Consider the following 19207-nt stretch of genomic DNA (forward strand, 5'->3'; position numbering starts at 1 on the left):
CCTTTCTTTTTCTTTCTTTTTTTCTTTTCTTTTCCTTTTTTTTTTTTTTTGTAACCTGGGTGTCCTGATGTTTGGTCCATGAGGGTGAAGCATTGTAATGTCCTCTTGGTGGGTTTTTCCTTTAGTGAATAGTGTTCTTTTCTATCTCTTCTGACTGATTTTGCTTTACAGTCTATATAATCAGGTATAAACATAGCTATACCAGCTTGCTTCTTAGGTCCATTTGCTTGAAATATAATTTATATCCTTTTACCCCTAGGTAATATCTTCCTTGGACATTGTGATGTATTTTTTGGGTCCAGTAGAAGGATGAATCCTCTCTTTGCACCCACTCTTCTAGTCTGTGTCTTTTTATTGGGGGATTGAAAAATACATGTTGAGAGATTTAAATGATCAAAGATTGTTGATTCCTGTTATTTTGTTGTTGTTGTTGTTGTGGTGGTGGTGGCTGTGTGCTTTCTTTGTTTTTTTTTTTTTTTGTTTTTTGTTTTTTTTTGTGTGTGTTTCTTTTCTTTTGATTCGGTGTTCTGGGATTATTTGTTTCTTGTGTTTTCTTGGATGTGGATGCGGTTTAACTTCTTTAGGTTGGAGTTTTCCTTTTAGTGTCCTCTGTAGATTAATTTGTAGATAGATATTGCTTACATTTGTTTTTTGTTGTTCATGGAATGTCTTATTTTTTACATCTGTAATGGTTGAAAGTTTTGCTGGGTATAATAGTCTGTGTTGCCATCTGTGATGTCTTAGAGTCTGTAGAACTTTTGTCCAGGTCCTTTAGCATCTCTGGTGTGAAGTGAGGAGTTATTCTTATAAGTCTGCCTTTATGTGTTACTTGGTATTTCCCTTGTAGCTTTTAATAAACATTCTTTTTTATGTTCTGTGCATTTAGTATTTTGATTTAGTATTTCACAGAGTGGGGCTTTCTTTTTTGGTCCAGTCTATTTGGTATTCTATATGCTTCTTGTATATTGATAAGTATCTTCTCTAGGGAAATTGTCTTCTTTGATTTTGTTGAAACTATTTTCTGTGATTTTGACCCAGGTTTTTTCTCCTTCCTCTATTCCTATTACTCTTAGATTTGTCTTTTCATAGTATTCCAGATTTCATGGATATTTTGTGTCAGGAAAAATTTAGATTTAACATTTTTGTTTAAACCCTCGTATCCATTTTTTTCTATTGTGTCTTCAATGCCTGGGATTCTCTCTTCCACCTCTATTATGTTGTGCTTCTTGTGCTAGAAACTCGCCTCTAAGGTTCCTGTTTGAGTTTTACATTTTCATTTCCAGATTCCCAGTCCACCTTTTGAAGGATTTATTAATTTATTCTTTAAGGACTTTTATTATATTTACAAAGGTAAATGCAGTTGGGGTTGCTGGGCTCTAGTGGGGACAATCTGTCCTGCTGTTGATTGTGTCTGGGCTTGGGAAGAGTGTGATTCTAGGTGCTGATATCCAGTCTGGTCTTTTTTGGTTGGGTGTTTGTTTCTTGGTTTCTAGTGCCTTCTCTGATTCTTTGAAGAGTGTGGTGGCTCTGCATTTCCTGGTAGGAAACTCTTCTGGGGTCCTGACAGGCATGGCTACTGGAGGTTCCACATAAGATGTGTTTTTAGGTATTGGGAGCTAAGATGTAGGAATAAGGATGACCTGTGATGGGGATTCTAAGGAGAACATTGAGATCTGGAGATCTAATTAGTCTCCTGGGAATGGAGGCAGAAGGTTACAAGTAGTCTGCTATAGAACCGGGGATGAGGCTGGGGGTTAATTATGGAGAAGAGGGAGAGTGAAGATCTGAAGCTTGTGTACCTGCTTTGCTGGCCTGCTTAGTTCTCCGGAAGATTTGACGTGGTGGCTCAGAGACTGATGCTGGAGTTTGGTGCTGGGGTAACAGGGTAAACAGGGAGGAAGGCTGGAGGAAAAGATCTGGTGTGATTCACTGGAGATGTGAGAAGAGAAGAAGGAGAAGCCATAGCAGGTGGTGGGCTCCAGAGATAGAGGATGAGATTGAGGGGTTGAATTTGGAGGGAAGGAGGGAGAGGCGAAGATCTGCAGCTAGACTACCTGTTTCCCTGGCTGGAGTGTCCTGTGGGATCCTAGGAAATGCCTGGTGGAGTTGGGGGCTGAAATTTATGAAAATGGCAATACTTTGGGAAGTAGTGCTAAAATCTTGGGGCACAGGAAACTATTATTGGTGTAAGTTTGATCAAAACAAAAATGTGAGCATGCCTCATAGCTTAATTTTTGACAATTTGATGTTTTTTTTTTTTTTTTTTTTTTTTTTTTTGGGGTAGGTAATAGACGAGGAACGTAAAACTTTATTTCAGTTGTGCCTCTTTAGAAGACAAGAACGAATGCTTTCTCTTCCAGTTAGCTCACATGTTTGTGAATAAATATCAGATTTACCAGATGAGCCAAGATTGGAGGGGGAAAAATCACCATCAAAGGAAGAGAAGTGTTGTGCTTTCAAAGGGCACAGTGAAGAGGGCTCAGAGCAGCTGCCACATTTGGAGCCACTACATCTTGTCGAGTTCATTCCAAGTAAATATGCACAAGGGAGGAGTAAATATGTAAGGGCTGGGAACATGCTGGGGACAGCAAGGAGGGGGGTGAGAAAGTGGTTCCTCTCAGAAGCTGAGTATGTGGCTTCAGAAATGTAACCCTGGGACATGCTCCTCCTACCCTAGATGCTGAGCTGCCAGAGTTCACTGTGACATACTCTTCACCACCTTGAAAACACACCAGATTCACAACGGAAAGACAAAGCCATGCCTTGGTTAATCTATCCATTGGACACCATATCTGACTGTCCCTCTGTCACCTCAAGAGTTTCCACTTATGGGAAGGTAGCACAGTAAGAGCAGAGGAGGCAGGAAGTAGGGCGTTTGTTATAAGGGAGCAAAGGGAAGTGGTGAAGGAACAGGCCAGGGGCTCTGACCACAGCTTGTTCTCAAACATAGTTCCAGAGGGCAGGCGTGTGTTGAAGGGCGGGTCTGGTAGCTGATTACTTTGAAATGAAAGGAAATTGCTCTGCACTCCTTTAAATACGTCTGCCGGCATGAAAGTATTAGAGCACTTTGCCTGTTTTTGCTGTCCACTAAGAAAGGCTCTTTAACAATGTATGTAGGATTTATGTCTATGCACCATGTCTATTTCTGGTGCCTGTGGTGGCCAGAAGAGGGCATCCTCTCGCAGTCGATGGGAACTAACAGAGACCCTCCAACTGGGTAGTGTGTAGAGAGTGAGAGACTTTGGAGCACTCAGTCCTAAATGGGATGAATTCTCTCAGGGCTCAGGGCTATAGGCAGAAGAGGTGGCAAGAAGGTAGGAAGGTTGTAAGAGCCAGAAGGGATAAATAACTTCAGGGAAACAGCATCTTCTAGACAAAACAGGACTGATGCACATAGAGATTTGGCAGCGTGCTCAAGGCCTGCACAGGTCAAAACGAGAAAAGGTCCTAGTGCTGAAAGGGTTAAGTAGGGTCCCCACCCTTAACCAAGAAGCCATCTGCAATTGATACCCACCTGATATATATATATATATATATATATATTTTTTTTTTTTTTTTTCTGATGGAGAATGTGGAATATTCTCCAATGGGAATACTAATCACACTTCAGGGTAGGCTCCATGGCCAGGAGTAACCATCCAACACAGAATGAACATAATGGTGTTTTTGTCTCATACAGCTTTGTTTGGGCTTCTCTTTTCTTTTTTTGTCTTATTGGTCTTTTGCTTGTGTATTTTGGTTTCTGTTTCTTGTATGTGTTTCTTGTTTTGTTGCTGTAGGTTTTTTGTTTTTTTTTTTAAAGAGCTAGATAGAGAAAGAAAGGAGCCGGGTTCTGTTGGGTGGAGATGTGTAGTATCTGGGAGGAGTTGGGTGAAGGGAAAAGCATGGCCAGAATGTACTGTATGACAATAAGATTAAATTAGCTTTTATCTTTTCACTTAAATCCATATTTTATCTCTTGCATCATACACACACACACACACACACACACACACACACACACACACACTCACTCACCTTTTAGTAGAAATGACCTCTCTTCAGAGCACCTGCAGGGCTCTATCTAGACCCCACAAGTTCCCAGTAGGAATGTAAGCTGCACATGGAAGCCATCAGGGTTTCCTGACACCTGCTTGAGGGCTCAAGAGCATTGTGCCGGGATTCATTAACTTTGCTTTTACTGTAGGAAGCTTTCTTACTTCTAGAACGAAGACTGATTGGGTAATACTGACACTTTGTGTTGATTCCCTTGCTTTTGAGTTTTAGTTGAGATCGTGAAGGCAGAAGCTATTTTTCCCTCCTGTATAATGTCAGTGGTGGTGATGGGTATGAACTTAGCTCACATATGAGTAGATTGACCCCCACCAGGAATAATGTAAAACGTGGGCAAGAGATTTGAAGATTTGAAGATTCTTAACTCCCCACATTTCCTTATTTGAAACTAGAGTTCCTAAATCCCTCAATACATAGATTGCCCAGGACGAACAAGGACATTACAGATTCATTTACTGTGACAATTAGCCACACCAGTGAAGTGGTTGTGGTGAATTCACCCAGGACAGCTGCATGCAGAGTGCTGGAGAAAGAGAAAAGCCTGCAGAAGCTTGCAATGTGGGAGAACTTAAGAAGGGTGAGGACACCAGAAAAATCTGCACAAGTTCCCCTCCAAGTAACTTCGAAAGGGCGCATCACAAACCAGCTGAGAGGTAGAGTTCAGTGGGCCAAACAATGTAAGGAAACTTGGGGTGTGATTTCAGAGATCTGTAAACCAATTTCTGTTAAGTCCTTACATGAACATATCTGAGCAGTAACTGCTGCAACCATTCTAAGAGGTCTGTTCGGTTCCTTTTGTCATTGCTACGACAATATATCTGGTATGAGAAATCTAAGGGAGGAGGGGCTCATTTTGGATTAGTTTGGAGGAGAAGGTATGGAGGCTGGAATAGCTGTGTCAGCAGACGTGTGAGGCTGCTTGCTTACATCAGTACATGGAGAGACTGGGCCTGGAAGCTGAGCCTCAGGAGCTACTTCCTCCAATGAGGGATTAAAAGCCTAAAGTTTTCATAACCGCATTAACAGTTGGTCTCTGATAACTGGGGACCGAGTGTTTAAGTACGTGAGTCTGTTGGAGACATTTCCTGTCCAAACCACATTATCATCTTGACAGATGTTGAAAGATTCCATTGACAGGTTGGAAAAGTTACTGCAAGATGACAAGCTTTAATAATTCTTTCCTTCTGAGAGGCATCTTTTCAGGTGTCACTGCCATTTGTACTGATCATTTGGTAATACTGTACCACATAAGTATTACCTCAAGACACACACATGTTCTAAACTGCTAAGCCTATGGTAGAATTTGTTTAGACTCATAGTATGGTGTTAATCAGTGTGTATGTGTAGGTGCATGTATGTATGTGTAGGTACATGTTTGTATGTGTAGGTGCATGTGTGTGTAGGTGCATGTGTGTGTGTGTGTGTGTAGGTGCATGTGTGTATGTGTGGAAGTTGGAAAACACCCTTGGGGGTTGTTCCTTAGAATAGCCACCTTGTATTCTGAGGCAGTGTCTTTTCCTGGCACCTGGAACTTGCCCTTTAAGCTAGGCTGGTTGGCCAGTGAGCCTCAAGACCGTCCCGTCCCTGTCTGCCACACCACTATCCACTACTTTGTATATGGTTTCAGGGACTGAACTCAGGTTCCCATGCTTGTGTGGTAAGCCAAGGGAGTTATTTCTCTTGTTCTGGAAAATTTTTAATGTGAGGTGGATCACTCGAAAATTGTTTTTTTGCTAGGATAGTGATTCTCAACATTCCTTAGATTGCCACCCTTCAATACAGCTCCTCACGTGTGACCCCCAACCATAAAATTGTTTTTGTTGCTACTTCATAACTGTAATTTTGCTACCGCTATGGATTGTAATGTAAATATCTGTGTTTTCTGATGGTCACAGGCAGCCCTTAAAGGGCCGTTTGATTTTTCCAAAGGAGTCAGGACTCTCAGGTTGAGAACCACTGTGCTACAGTATTAAAATCATAGGGCTTTTAGGCCTGTAAGGAGACTGAGGGATATTTTTGTACTGTATTTCTGTGGGATAGAAATAAAACACAGTTGCCACGTTATATTAAACAGCATCAAATATCTCAAGTTTCTAACACAATTGAATATAAGAGTGTATACTAAAAAAATTAGGCACTTACTTTGTGGGTTTGAAGTTGTAAGTCTGAATTCTGGTTACGCTACTTGCCCTAGAATTTTAAGAAAAAAAAAAAAAAAAGGACAAATCTTTCTGTTTACTTATCTTCAGAATGAAGCTGATAGAACTATCTCATAGAAACACTGTAAGAATGAAAAAGAAATAAGCCAAATGAAGCCCTTTGTATAATATCTAACAGTCTAAGTTTCTAATGCTTTTTGTCTAGATGGGGATCTTCATGTGTAAAATAAAAGTTTGAAACAAACCGCTTAATTTCCTTTTGTGTGGAATACACACTCCAGTAATGTGGAGAGACACTGAAATGTTTTATCTCTTCTGTTGAAGAGATAGGGTAAGGGAATACATTTACGTCCTATTATGTCTAAGCAAATAGGTCACTACAAACCAGAGCTCAGCTGATAGGTATTAACCTGGCACAGAGATGTACTCGTGTGCCGGGGTGAGGCCAGGATTTACTGAGACGAAATTACGTCTTCCAGTAGTGGGCTTTCAACTCATGGTCTATGCTGCGACTAAACCTCCATGTTACCTTAAAACCTAAAGGTTTTATTTTCTTTTAATTTAATACGAATCCATCAGCGTTTCCTTTTGGTACACATGAGGAAATACTACAGTCGTTCTCCACAGAGCGCTGCATTGTAAGGACTCTGTAAGGGTCCACGTGCGGCTGCCTATGAGACTGAATCTATTTGAATAAAGCCAGGGATCTGAAGTTAATTAGTTTTGTAAGGTGCAATAAACACCCATTGTTGGGTCTACAGAGCTGTAGTTTGTGCTACTGTAAAGAAGATGTCTTTTTAGTCCCCTTGCTGTTATGAAAAATTTCAGAGCCCACAAGTCTGAAAAAAAAAAAAAAAAGAAAAAAAGAAAAAACAAGGACAAGATAACGACAGAAGACACAATTAATCCTGGTGCCACCACCTGGCACAAACTGTTACAATAATCACAGAAAAAGCTGTTCGCAGCACGAGAAGTTACAGCGCAGTGTTAGAAAACCATGAAGCTGAATGAATGGAATGAGCTATCGCTGAGAAAGTAAAACAGCCCAAGATCCTGCGTTATAAAGGGCAAATGGATTTGACATGTTTGTAGGAAATGTGAAGGAAGATGTGTGTCGATGTGTGTAGAGATATGAAGTTACACTTAGATAGGTTTCTTTCCATAGGCGTGACTTCAGCTTGTGTGCATTAAGATCTGAAACTGTGGTAGAAAATATCAACCCCCCCACCCACTTTGGGCCACTGTGGCTGCGCAGTAGAGGGAGCCTGGAAGACTGCAGGAGCCACTCTGAAGGTGGGCTTTTATCTGGCAGTCCCTTCTTAGCTCTCAACCTTTCAAACTTCCTTTACAGCGATTGGTCTGTGAGGATGAACCCCAAACAAGACCCTTCCGGGCCTGGTTACTGCCCAAGGATGCTTTCCCTCTACCAGACCCGGTGTTAAGTCTCAACTTCGAAATAGGAAACCGTAGTAGCCTTTCCCCACCCAGGAGCTGAGGGCTCAAGCAGGGAGATTTCTGCGGTCTCCGCTTCTTTTTCCTTTTTCTGAGAAATGCGTGCAGTCAGCATCTTAACGAAAATCTCATTTTGAAATCAGTGGCCATTCCAGATTTGAAAAGGATTCTAGCCCACTTGCATCATGCACACTTGCGAAGCATCCCATTAGCCCCGCGGTAAGTGGGGGTGGAACTGGGCTCAGTTAGAGATCTTCTAGTCTGAGTTGTATGATGTTCATGCATTGATCTAAGGCATCCTGAGGAATCACATGCAAAGGGTTACCCCGAGGCCACTGCCTTCAGTTTATTATCTCAGGGAGCCTCTGTCCCCACAGTCTGTGCCGCGTATGGAAGCACCCAGTCTCTAGAGTGCTTACAGCGGTGAGCCATGAAGATTTGGGAGAATCACTCATAGAGCTAAAGCAGCAAGAATCGTTCATGAGAATGGCCCACGATGCGAAAAATCCCGTTCCTATCCTGCACGGCAATCCTTTTCACATGAAAGCTTCTCAGAAAGAGTCTCCATGGTTTCTCAGTCACAAGGAACTTTTCACCAAGCCAGCAACGAGTCTGAACTGAAGTTGTCACGTCTGCATCTCCTTGGAATAGCACCTTCATTCATGTAAAGCAACAGGCAGGCAGGCAGGCAGGCGGGCAGGCGGGTAGGCAGGCAAGCAAGCAAGATATATTTGACCGGAGTAGACAGTGATCGTCACCAGCTTGTACCAGGCAATAGCAGGGACATACTTACTTTTTATCCAGAATTCCAACTTGGCCGGGTATCTCACTGCAAATCTATTTTCAAATCATCACTGACACCAGGTGATCTCCCTCTTTATTTATACCCAGAGTGTTGAGATAGCTTGTTTGCAACTTTGAGGAATTCCTGTCTTTTGTGGTTTTATCTCTCAGATCCTTTCTACAGAGCGAAGAACAGCGCGATAGTCAACGCCCTCTTTCTTTGGGGCAAGGAGGCATTGCCCTCTGATTTCCGGTTCTTTGTCATATTCTCTATAAAGCACATTCAAATAGCCACCAGAAAGGCTCTGCTCTGTTATTTTTAGATTTCAAATAAATTACCAATTTGCCAAACTTTCAGACATCAATTCATGACAGTCAAGGAAAAGAGCATGAGAGAAGGGTACGGATTCTCAAGACTTTATTACATCGAGCCACGTTCTATTAAGGCCTAAATACTCACACAAAGTGCCCAGAAAGTCCGTTGGCAAGATTAACAAAATATTGGGAGGTTTTGTTCTTTACTAGACTGCCCTCTGGTAACCCTGGAATTCAGAATATAGCTTGCTCGCATATATTATGAAAATGTCAAGAGCGAAGTTGACAGTTACTCGGTACCCGCTCACATGCCTACCAGGTCGAGTCTGCAGCTAACACCGCACTTTCTGTGCTTTATCAAGTGTCCACTCACCCATCCACACGTCTTGTCTAAATGCAGTTCAAACTAAGTAAAAGCGATCAGCCTTCATCATCCCTAAGCAGTCCAGGTGATAAGTTATTAACTAAAATTCAGTATTTATTTGTGATTTTAAGGTAATGCGGTGAACTGAACAGCTACCAAATGTACATTTAGTTGTATATTTGTGTATTGTGTGTTACTTGTTGGTATGGGTATGTTATGTGCACATGTGTACGTGTGTGTATATGTATGTATCTGTGCGTGTATGTGTGTATGTATGCATGTGTGTATGTGTGTATATGTGTGTATGTGTGTATGTGTATATGTGTATGTGTGTATGTGTTTATGTGTATGTGTGTATATGTGTATGTGTGTATATGTGTATGTGTGTATGTATGTGTGTGTATGTATGCATGTGTGTATGTATATGTATATGTATGTGTATGTATGTGTGTATATATGTGTGTATGTGTGTGTATGTGTGTATGTGTATATGTGTGTATGTGTGTATGTGTGTATATGTGTGTATGTGTGTATGTGTATATGTGTGTGTGTATGTGCATATGTGTGTATGTGTGTATGTATATGTGTGTATGTATGCATGTATGTATGTGTGTATATGTATGTGTGTGTATATGTGTGTGTGTATGTGTATATGTGTATGTGTGTATGTGTGTGTATGTGTGTGTGTGTGTGTGTGTATGTGTGTGTGTGTGTGCATTGATCAGAGGTAAACAGTAAATGTCTTTTTTTTTGTACTGCCTACCATCTATATTTTTGAGTCAGAGTCTCTCACTGAACCTGAATCTCATCAATTCCATTAGACAGGCTGGCCAAGGAGCTTCAGGGCTGTGTCTGTCTCTGAACCCCCAGAGCTAGAGTTACAGGTGTGTACCTGGCTCTTTACATGGATCCTGGGGTTCCAAACTCAGGTCTTCAGGATTATGCAGCAGACACTGTGCCAAGCAAGCCATCTCCTCTGCAACTACGTGTAGTGTCTCGACAAATTTGTACTGTGTAGGGCCATCACTCCAGAAGGACTCCCTATGCTCTACTCCAGAACTGCCAACCATTGCTGTGATTTTCCTGTTCACTGTAGATTGTATGGTCTATCCAGAGCTTCATGAATGTATCACTCACTTACCCAGGCTTGGCTCATGAAGCACGGGATTATATATCTTTATCTAATTTACTTCATGAAGATGTCCCAGAGTGTTTAGCCATTTTCTTGTTTGGGACTATGAGATGTCACCAATTTCTGGCTATTATAAATAATACTTTTGTGAATGTTCATAGGACATATTGTAGACAGATTTCTTCCCCTCCCCTACAGTTCCTTCCCCTAGGTCCCTCCCAGAACCCATCTCTGAAGCAAACAGAAGTGGAGTCGACCTGACTTGGGAAGCACCTCACTAGTTTATATTAGTGATACCTGTCAGGTTTTCTTCTTGGGCATAACTATACTCTTATTTCAGTTTTTCTCTTGGGTCCTTGCTTGACACCCTAAGCTCACAGGGTCTAGATTTTCTCTGAAGTGTTAGGACCTGTCTAGAACATTCTGGAATATGGGACAGCTCTTATTGGGCCTTGCTCACTCACAGTGAGCTTATCACAAGGACGAGAGTTCCATTGACATAGGTTTTGCCTTCTCTGATGGTGTGTGTGGTGGGAGCAGCACACTGTACTGTGGGGTTATAAAGATACACTCCGGATCTCAGACTGGAGAGGAATGGACAAGCAATGGCCATTTGCACATTCTGAAGTGAGCGTTTTGGTGGAGACACACTCAAGAAGCTGAAAGAGTACTTGAAACAGCACCAGGCCCAAAGCAGCAGCCGAAGACTACTTTCCAGAGGCCAAGAAAACAACATCCCACTGTGATGGCCTCCAGGGCGGATAAATGGGCAGCGAGAGGAGGAAGGGTGTCAGAGTCACTCGGTCCCCCATGAAGGCCAGGAGTGATAGCCCTGGAGTGATTATTGGGAGCCTCAGTGGCACGTGGTGGGGCTGGAGAGGATTTCAAAGGGAAAGTGTGACAGGCTTTGTTAAGGATTTGTATTTCTCAGTATCCCTATACACCAGTTTGTATCCATGTGAGGAGCAGACTTCCTTAGTTCTCTATTTATTCTGGTAAGTTGGGAAGAACCCACAGCATGTTAGTCCACGTTTGCTCATGGAAGGTTCCCAGTGAGTACATCATGTCCACTTGCTGACTGAGTGATGTTAACATTTTTCATTACATTGAAGTTTATTTACTGTGTGTGTGCATGCATGTGCAAGCATGCACGTAGATGTACTTAGATCACAGTATATGTGTGAAGGTCAGAAGACAGTTTGCGGGAGTTGGTTCTCTCCTTCCATCATGTGGCCTCTGGCACTGAACTGAGGTTATCAGTCTTGGCAGCAGGCTCCTTTACCCACTTTACTGGCCACCGTATACATACTTTTGTGTGGCTCAGTATCAGGCCATATCTGAAGGGAAATGTCAGAATCTTCCCTGGAACCGGATTACTGCTGACCTTAGCATCCTTAAATTAACCATTCAGGAAATGCAAGATTTATAAGTTGGGGGCTTTTTTTTTCTTTTGAAAAAAGGTCTTAATAATTCAAAGAACTTTGTAATGATTTTGAAAGTGCGTGCTAAGTACTTGATGGGTTGGATCAATTCAGTCTTTGTACTGCTCCGCGTCGACATCCTCTTCTCCACATATGGAAATCCGACAGATGTACAGAAAATGCCATGCGGGGCAGGCCGCTGCTTTATAGCATTTCCTTGTGCGTTTCATTGGAGGACAGACGAGTCTGTGCACTTTATAGTGAGTCATTAACTATCAAAACAAGCTAATTCACAATCCCGCTTTCATCTGGGTTTCCTGTGATTTATCTTTGCTGTCTTAGCACCCCCTGAATTCCTGATCGTCATTAACTCCCCAAATATTTACATCACTTCAGATAATCAATGCTTATCACAGTCGATACAGATGTTACAAGACCCCAGAAGAAAGATGGTGTCAGCATAATAACATTTTAATTATTACAGCATGTGTTTTCAATGGCATCTTTTGTTTACAGCATCAGCGAACACAGCCACCGAGCTTGTGTAATTCACAGAAAATATTAAAATGATCGAATATTTAAATTATAGCATTTCCCAATCCAAAGATTCAAAGCAATAGTGTGTAACTGTGTGAAGGTACTAATGTGTGTTTAATTAATTTTAATCATGCTGGTGAGGTTATTAGCTTGTTTTGATTCTCTCTGCAGGGTTATACAATTGTTATGCAAAACAAATGTGTGTGTGGATGTTTTAATGATGTAAAATACCCAATTTAAGCTTACCTATTAGTTCTGTTAATGAAGTCACAAGAGTTAGTCTAGGGGAACACAAGCCTTATTCTGTTTCTTGGAATGCTTTCATTTGGCTTGCAAGCATTCGGAGCCCCATGTTTATCTGTGCAGAGACGAATGTCACACAGTGCCCTGAGACCTGGAATAGTCAAATTTTAAAGTTCCTGCTATGTATCTCAGGCCTAGTAAGGAGTCACCAGCACCAGATTGCCAGGGTAACCTTGGCTAGCTTTTCTGCTGTAGTGTCTCCTCCACACCTTCCTTATAAATGGCACAGTTCTGCCACGGGCCCATCCTTACTCCTTCCCGAGAGCACTGTGCTCTTGCACCACGAGGTTGCATTAAAGTTGTTGCACAAGAGTTTGTGACATGCTTGGTAGAACACATGATCAGCCACTCACCGCCATACTTCCAGCCTTGCCTGAGAGCAAGAAGCAGCCAAGCCCCAGACTTCCTTCTCTTGATACTTTTAGGGACTTTCACTCAGATACATCTGGATACTTTTGTCCTTGTCCTTTCCCTCATGTGAGGCTGGGTGAACTGCAAGGCACAATGTTGATATGTAAGACATTGTAGAGACTCAGGTGCTTTTGGTTTTTTGGTGAGACACCAGGAGACAGTATTGATAACATTCCAGTTATAACAGAAGGAGGTCTGTGAGTGACTGAGGAGCTCTTGCTTTGTTAGTTTTGGTTTTGCAACTGCATGACATAGAAATGGAAACAGTTCATGGCTCTGGTGACAGTGTGGCGGTCCATTCCCAGGGAGCCTGAGTGCAGCTGTTTGCTGCCTGTGGGTTGGGACCCCTTTGGGGGATCCTAATAACCCTTTCACAGGGTTGCCAGGACATTCAGAAATCACAGATACTTGCATTACAACTCATAACAGTACCAAATTTACAGTTAGGAAGTAGCAATGAAAATAATTATAAGGTTGGGGCTCAGCACAACCTGAAGAACTGTATTAAAGGGTTGCAGCACTAGGAAGGCTCAGAACCTTTTCTTAGTAAATTTGAGAAGGGAGAGAGAGCTCTGAGAAGGATACTTCATTACCAAGAAAGATGAGCCCCCACCTCTGCTTCCTGTGATCTCCAGGGGCCAAGGGTGGCTATCCTCCCCAAGCCGACTAAGTTTATAGATGTTTTTATATCCTGTCTGACTAAATGGTCCTCTTGACAAGGACTTTGAAGAGAAGACCTGGGGTCCAAAAGACTATCCTCAGGGGCTGTCACCTTGAAGAGGGATTAGAATGGTGGTTGCCATGTTTCTTCCTCCTGGGAATGTTAAAGCAATGGAAAAGGATTCGGTGTGCTGAGACGACACTGAGCCCAGTGCTAGGATGGCTCATGGTAAGCCAGGGAGGTTAAAACTAAGTTGTTTCACTTTAAGGGAATTCATACCGGTATGCATTTTACAACGTGGTGGATTTCATAGTGACATTTTTGTACAGGTGCCACCTATTTTGACCATATCCACTCCTCTCTTCCTCTCACACTCCCTCTTTCTCTTCCTTCCTCTCTCTGTCTTCCTCCCTCTCTCTCCCTCTCTCTCCCTCTCTCTCTCTCTCTCTCTCTCTCTCTCTCTCTCTCTCTCTCTCTCTCTCTCTCTCTCTCTCTCTCTCTGTGTATGTGTATACACAGGCAGATGTAGTTACCTTTTCCTAGATTCTGATACGGGAAAACAGGGTGATCATGTTTCTGGGTCTGGCTTATTTTGCTCAGTTTGATGATCACCCTATTCATCCATTTTGCTGTAAATAACATGATTTGTTCTTACTTGTGGTGGAATAAAACTTTGTGTTTATTCCTCAGCTTTTAAGGAGCCATTCATCAGTTGAAACCGAGTTTATAATCCGTGTCTTGTGCAGTAAGCACAGACCGAGCCAGTGTCTCTGTGCTGTGCTGATTCAGACTGCTTTGGAGTGCTCAGGAGTGGTACAGCTGGGTCATCTCATAGTTCCCCGTTGAGTGTTTTCAAGGATGTGCATTCTGATTTCCATAGTGTCTGGTCTACTTCACATTCTCAACAGTAAGGAGCAACCGCCCCCTACCCACTCCCTATCTCCCAGCATTTGTTTCTGTTATTTTCAGTGATAGTTATTCAGATAGGAGTAAGGTAGAGTCTCAATGTAATTTTGATTTCTGTATCCTGCTCTTGAGGATGTTGAGTCTTCCCCCCCCCGTATCCATTAGCTGTTAATTCATGTTTCATCTTTTGTGAACTGTTTCTTCATTTCATTTGCTCACTTACTGATTGGATGTCTTAGTTTTCTGGTATTTGATTTTTTAATTGATTAATTAAAAATTTTTTTTGGAAATTAAGATTTTTGTCATACACTACATCCTGACTATGTTCTCCTCTCTCTCCTCTTCTTCCAGCTCCCAGTGACCTCCCTCTCCCCCAGACCCCACTTTCTCTCTGTTTCCCTTCAGAAAAGAGCAGGCCTCTGAGAGATGACAGCGCAACCCAAGAAAGCAAGATATGATAAAACAGGGCAAAAGCCCTCACATGGATGCTGGACAAGGCAACGTAGTAGGAGGAAAAGAATCTCAAGAGCAGGCAAAAGAACCAGAGAGATACCCCACTGGTAGGAGTCCCACATCAAGCTAACAACTATAACATTGACAGAACATGGTGAATACCGTGCGGGCCCCAGGCTTGCCTATTCTGTCTCTGAGAATCCACGTAAGCCCTGCTTAGTTGGTTCGGTAGCATGTTCTCCTGGTGTCCTCTATCCCCTCTGTCTTTCTTCCCCATCTTCCACCCAGTCCCACGAGCTCCTCAGGGAGGGGCCCGATGAAGACCTCCAACTTATACTTTCTTTCTACAAAACGTCCAGCTCTGGATCTCTGTGCTCTACTCCCGTCTACTATTTATAGATCTAGATATTAATCACCCGCTAGATTTGTAGCTGGCAAAGATTTCCTCTCATTCTGTAAGCTGCTTCTTCTTTTTTTTTCTTTGCTGTACTGAAGCTTTCTCATTTTACATAATCTTTTCTTCTTCCTTTCCTTCCCTTCCTCCCTCCCTCCTTCCCTCCCTCCCTCCCTTCCTTTCTTCATTCCTTCCATGTATGAGTGCTCTATCTGCATGTACACCTTCATGCCAAAAGAGGACATTTGATCCCATTACAGATTGTTGTGAGCCACCATGTGGTTGCTGGGAATTGAACCCAGGACTTCAGGAAGAGCAGTCAGTGCTCTTAACTGCTGAGCTATCTTTCCAAACTCATGAAATTCTTCTTTCAGTTCTTAGAATTATTTTTGGAGCTGTGGAGTCTTTTCTAGAAAGTTCTTATATATTCCTATATCTTGATATGTTTCCAAGCAGTTTCAGAATTTCCTGTCTTATTTAAGATTTCAGATGCACTTTAAATTTTTTTTTTTTTTTGTACAGAGTGAAAGGTATGCGTCTAGTTCCAGCCTTACCGGCAGGTTTCTAACACCATTTGTTGAAGAGGTTATTGTTCCTCTGATGTTTTTATTTAACTATTATATGAAAATGTATATATTTGTGGGCCATATATTTTACTATTTCAACATATGTATGCAAATTCAGGTGTGGTGGCACCCACAAACAATCCCAGCATTTGGAAGACTGGAACAGAAAGTTCTTGCTTTGAAGCTAAACTGGGCCATTTAGTGAGATCATGTCTCAAAATAAAACAACAAAGAAAATCAAAAGCCCTTCTGTTCCCAATAAAATAAACAAATCAACGACACCAAACCTGGAACTTGTAGATAATACGTAGAGTGGAGTAACTGTCATATCCATTACCCTAAAAATGTACTGTTTCGTTGTGTGAGGAATATTAAAAACCTTATGTTCTAGATCTCTTGAAATAACCAATTAATTTCTATTATCATAATTCTTCTACTGTTTAGTCGAACATTAGAAGTTATTCTTTACATCCAATTGTGATTTATCAACTGTTAAGAATCTTTTCTGAAATACAAATAATATTATCCAACTCATATATTCAACATAAATTATAAATAATATAAACCATTATGAAAAAATAAATGGCCATAACACACACTTACTTTTAAAAACAGAAAAGAACTATTTTCCAAAAATCCCCCCCCCCCATCATTTTCATGTCCTTTCTGAAAGGCTATTCCATTCTTTAAAAAAGTTGTCATCCCTGGGTTCCTTTATCTCTCCCAATCGAGGGGATGGCATGTTAATGTCACGTCTGAGAGTTTGGCCATATGCTTAATCACTCACTTACCTACAATTTTGAGCTCCCACAGATGAATGAATAAAGAGATAATTATGGTAGCATGTGGGAAGTAAGATAAAAGGTTTGCTTAGGATGTTCCCTGAGGTCCACAGATAGGATGCCCGGCCAGTGTAGAGCAGGAGGCTTCACCAGAGGTTTGCCTGTGCTAGTTCAGCTGGAGGATAAAGGGATTAAAGAGGAAAGACAGGCTAACCCACCTTTGCAGAAATATCCCCCTACACAGGCGTCCCCAATAACACAACCTGCAGTCATTCCAGTAGACACTTGACCCTGAGTACATTTCAGAACTGTATATATCGGAGTCAAGGAGACGTTACGGCCGCTTGGCAGGATCAAGACAGAAATATGTTGGATAACTACAAGTTTTCCTTTTAAAAATAATCAATCTTCATTTTCTAGAATGGCTTTGCTGTATGCCACTGAAAAGGCTTCTGTTTGTATTAGAAAAGCAATTCATCAACGATCAAAGGAAGCCAGGACATAAGAATCAATTTTGCTAAAAAATGATTCAAGTGATTTATAAGTGCTCTGTTTTTCTTTAACCTATGTTTCGGATCAAGTTCTCAAGATTTGCCAAATTTTTATAATTTCGGATCATGCTAGTCCTTGGAAACAATTGAATGAGGACATTTTTTATTATTAAGTATTTTAATTTTAATTATAGATTATAATTAATTATAATATAATTATTCCATTTCTCCCTTCTCCTTTTCCTTCTTTCAAACCCTTCCATATTCCCCTTCTTTGTCTCTTTCAAATTTATGATGTTTTTAAAAATTGTTACATGATATTTACACACACACACACACACACACACACACACACACACACACACACACTCCTAAACTCATAAATCTAACCTGCCCTGCTTAGTCCGTATATTACTTGTATGTATGTTTTCAGAGTTGACCATTTGGAATGGGAAGACTTTCTCCTCTCAGCATCCTTACTTGCCCATAGTTCTTGGTTGAGGCCTTATGAGTGTCTCCCAACACTCTGCCCATGCTAACACATGCATTGGGGTCATCCTGGTTCATCCGATGTTGAAGCAGTCATACTGATGAGACTTCATGGGTGTAGCATCTGATGTTCCTAGGAGACACTCTCTGAGAACACACTCCCCCTTCGACTGCTTCTGGCTCTTACACTCTTTCTCCCCCCTTTCCTACCATCAGGTACAGGGTTTCTGTTGTAGGTACATCATTGGGACTAGGGCACACCCTGTATTTTGACTGGCCGTGGTTTTCTGCTATACCTCTGTTGAAAGAGACGTTTTTCCGATGAAAGATGAGGATTACACTTACGTGTGGGTGAAGGGCAGCAGGCTCAGTGGTTAAGGGCATGTCCTCCTCCTGCTGAGGGTCAGTATTCTGTCCCAGTATCTGTATCAGGTGGCCTGTAATCTCCTGGAACTCTACTTCCAGGGGATTTGATGCCCCCTACTAGCCTCTTTAGGCTAGCACTCACATGCAACCCCCACGTATATAATTAAAAAAATCTTACAACAAATGAGTAGCAGCGATAATTATTAAATCACTTATATATATATTAATTTAAAATGCCTGCTATCCTATTTATTAAGGCTAAGTTCTCTAAAGTGTGGATCTCTGATAATAAATGTCTATATATCTCTATCTATAATCTATCTATCTATCTATCTATCTATCTATCTATCTATCTATCTATCTATCATATATTTATCGTCAAATATGTAAACCAATCGATTGGTTTCAGACATAGGACAGATATGGCTTTTATGCTTACAATCCTTAAAGTTATCGAAGTCCAACAGGGAGGAGAGTCATACAGCTCCCCAGAGTGACCACAGTGGGCTCCATTCTCATAACCTCCCTCTGAGAAGCAGCAGTGCATGGAGTTATGAGTAGTGGCTCATCTCATTCTGCCATCCAGGCTTGGGAAGGATATTTTCTTTTAAAACACATTTAATCAATGAATGGGTATTTAATTTGGTTGCCTGTTGTCTCTTAGAATCGGTTTGAGAAAACTCTTTGTAAGGGTGATGTGCAAAGCGAGAGTAGACCAGAAGATTTTGTAGACTAAGTGTGAGAAACTTTGAATTAGACAAAGTTATTTTCTGTAGAGTCTCCCATGACATCGTGTGTGTGTGTGTGTGTGTGTGTGTGTGTGTGTGTGTGTGTGTATGAGTGTGTGTATGTGTGTGTGTGTGTGTGAGAGAGAGAGAGAGAGAGAGAGAGAGAGGGAGAGAGAGAGAGAGAGAGAGAGAGAGGGAGGGAGGGAGGGAGGGAGGGAGGGAGGGAGGGAGGGAGGGAGAGAGAGAGAGAGAGAGAGAGAGAGAGAGAGAGAGAGAGAGAGAGAGAGAGAGAGAGAGAGATTAGGGTTAGAACCTAGAGCTTTGTGTATTCCAGGAAAGCATGCTGTTCCCTGAGCCATAGCCCCAGTTTTTCTTGTAGCTTTAAAATGCACCGTGAACCTACCAGCAGGAACTGTGGCCGTGTTACTTCCTGGCTTCCTG

This window comes from Micromys minutus (genome assembly GCF_963924665.1).
Source record: "Micromys minutus genome assembly, chromosome: 6".
Taxonomy (NCBI): Eukaryota; Metazoa; Chordata; class Mammalia; order Rodentia; family Muridae; genus Micromys; species Micromys minutus.